Source organism: Lepidochelys olivacea (genome assembly GCF_965140295.1).
Source record: "Lepidochelys olivacea isolate rLepOli2 genome assembly, chromosome: 27".
Taxonomy (NCBI): domain Eukaryota; kingdom Metazoa; phylum Chordata; order Testudines; family Cheloniidae; genus Lepidochelys; species Lepidochelys olivacea.
The window spans coordinates 18539077-18542343 of NC_140437.1; positions in this window are offsets into that span (position 1 = coordinate 18539077).

Here is a 3267-nt window from a genome sequence, read left to right on the forward strand (position 1 = left end):
CTCACTTTGCTATTTTCACCAGTAGCTAAAGCAAAGCTGGCTGCCATGCTGAGGCAGCAGAGACAGACACAAGGGCAGGCCTTGAATCACAGCTGCATGAAGCAGGAGTCGGTTACAGCAACTTGCAAGAGAGAGGCGGCTGCTGCTTTCCAGTAAACATGATGCTCTGAAGCCTTGGGTTAAAAGCGGTAAGTAAATGACTAGATCAAGCACTTTGGTACAGCTCAATTACACCTGCGTCACCCCGCTGGCTGAGTCATTTCACACCGTACTGGAGAATGGATTGCAGGGAGCGAGCCTGGGAAAGCCAGGGGCTAGCTGGGACCCACTCTGACTTTCCCAGCTCTATAAGGAGAGGAGAGGCTGGGGTGGCATAAATTAAGCTCTCTGTAAAGCATCTGGTCTGATCAGGGCTGGCCCTAGACCAAATGGCGCCCTAGGCACGGAGCGTCTTCGGTGCTCCCCCCCACCCCACATTTGTTAAACTTCTGAATGTCTTATTTTTTGCTGCATTTGTAGCCCATTTCATGAGTTTGATGGATGATTTATCCCTGTCACATAAGATGATAAATTTACACACTAGGATCTGTAAATCTATTTATTCATGCCATCTATAAGCCAATACAAATAATTTGTTTCCTCTAAGTTTATAGAAACTTTTTAATTTTAAGAGTAACTGAAATGTACTAACATCAAGAAATTGAACTATGCACCTACATTGGGGGGACATAATAACGTAAGAGCAGCCAGACTGGGTCAGAACAATGGTCCATCTAGCCCAGTATCCTGCCTTCCAACAGTGGCCAATGCCGGGTGCCCCAGAGGGAATGAACAGAACAGGGAATTGTCAAGTGATCCATCCCCTATCGCCCATTCCCAGTATCTGGCAAAACCAGTATTAAGTAGCATTCCAGTAGATGACAGTCTTAGAATGTTAACACTAGTCCTTTAGTTCCAAAGATCACTTTTCTTGCCATTGCCCTCGCAAACTGAAGCAGTGTCAGATCCAAAGACAGGCCAATGGCACTTTCAAGTGCTAAAATAGCAAGCGATGTCAGTCTCTCATTAGCCATCGTCGATCGAAGTTATCTTTTAATGAACCTGAGCTTTGAAAAGCTGCACTCACCACTTACGACTGTGACCGGCAGCATGAGCAGAATCCTCAAAGCTATCCACACATTAGGAAAAGTGTCCTCCAACTCTGCATCATGTATGAACTGAAGAACTTGGAGTGGAATGTGCTCCCCGTGTGGCAAAATGGGATGGCTGTTGTCCAATTCGACAAGAGGTCTTTAGCATTGGTGTCCGAACATTCCCCATGTGTCAGTGTCCGGCGAAGGTCTGGTGAATTGTTCAAGAGTCTTTTCCTGTCCACCGGCAGCTTACTAAGGTCATACAACCCTTCTCCCTGCACCCCAGTCTTTTCCTGGTGCTTCATTTGTCCGAACCTTTCTTCGATGGACACTCAGCAGTGTCAGTGAGTGAGCAAAAAAACCTCCCTCTGGAACTTTTCTTCCAAGCTTCCCAGCACTCATCTCGGCCCTCGTAACCAAACTGTCTCTTCTTCTGATGAATAAGAGTTTCCTTGAATACATGCTCAAATCCTTAGGATTCCACCATTTCTTTGGCACTAGTGATGGCGTCTTCAAATCTGTTGACTGGTGACGCCCCGCCCCTTAAATACCTGCGAGGGCCAGGCTGACAGTGCTCTAGGAGGTTCGAGGAAAATGTAGTTCTCAGAAAGTTTGGAAGATTCCATGAAATTCTACAAAAGTCCAGAACATTCTAGGAGGTTAGTTAAAAATGAATCCACACACAGACTACCTGGAACATTTTACTTCCAACCTTCTATTTTCCCTTTTGTCACTAACAACAAAAACAGCACCCCAAGCCTGGTATCCTCCAAGCCCAGCACCCCATGTGGTCCGGCCCTGGTTCTGATCACTGTGCTGTGACAGTGCATGGCTGGCTCTCCCTACTCCCCTCACTGAGCATGGGAAAGTTACAGCCTCAGCAGAATAACGTGCAGCCAAGTGAGGAAGACGTGACCAGTGTGGACTCACACAGGTGAATTCTGCCGTTTCCCTGCAGCATCAGCATTTTAGGGGTCGCTTCCTTGGTGTGGGGGTGGCTGGGTTTGTGGATCAAGAGTCTCCTCCACCAGGAACGCCCTCCCCAAGTGCGCTGCAGAATAGACAGCAGAGGAAGGAGCCCTGTATAGCAAGTGGCTCTGTGCTGCATACAGGAAGGAACTCGTGCCATAGCAGGACAGACCAGCGGGCCATCTATAAGAATAACAACACTTGTTATCCACAGATCTCAAAACACTTTACAAAGGAGGTCAGCAATATCAACCCCATTGGACAGATAGGGAAACTGAGGCCCAGAGAGACTCAGTGATTTGTAAAAGGTCAGTGGCAGAGTCAAGAACACAATGAGCCCCAGTGCAGTGCCTGGGCTCCCCAATCTAGGCCAGTCTCCTGCCTCTCCCAGACAACAGAGCTGCATGTGTGGGAGGGAAGGACTTGGTCATGAGTTGTGTGCCCTGGTCTGACGTCACCCCGTGATGTGGGTCTGTCCTTTAGCTGGGGGCAGAAGGCAGCTGGCCCACAGGGCTCATTAGCCCACAGTGACCCGAGAGATCTTTGTGCCCAAGTGCTCCTGTCCCAGTGTCGGTCTTTCTGCAAGGAGGATCCATCTCTTTGGGCTTTGCCATCCCAATATTTGGGGCTTTCCTTTCTGTCAGAGCAATGCCCCCGGTGCCCACTTGGGACCAAGGCCCCGCGGTGCTAGGGGCTGTACAAAGAACAAAGGCAGGCCCTGCCCCAGAGCGGGTTTGGATAGAAGGCCAGGCGAGTAAGGGGCAGCCGAGGCCATGCAGAGACAGCACCCGTCGTGTGGCCGCCACAGCCGGCTCAAGTGGCCCCGGAACAGCAGGCTAGGGCGGACTGGAGCGGGGCGCAGGGGGCCAGGCTGGCTAGTTCTGGCAAGGTGGCTCGGTGGCGCTGTTCTTGTAGGGTTGCCCCTGGAGGGTCTGAACTGTCCCAGTCTCACCGACACCAGCGTCCTCCTGATGGCTGGGGGGCGAGTGGGGAGCCCCGGGCTGGCCTTGCCCCCCGCCCCCATCCGGGCTGGCTGCGGGGCAGACGCCGGGGCCGCGGCTGCTCACCCGGCTCTCCGGCCGGCGGGGGCGGGGGCGGGCCGGGGGCGTGCGCTGCGCCCGGGGAGGGGGAGGCGCCAGGCGGGCGGAGCTCGGCTCCGGGCAGC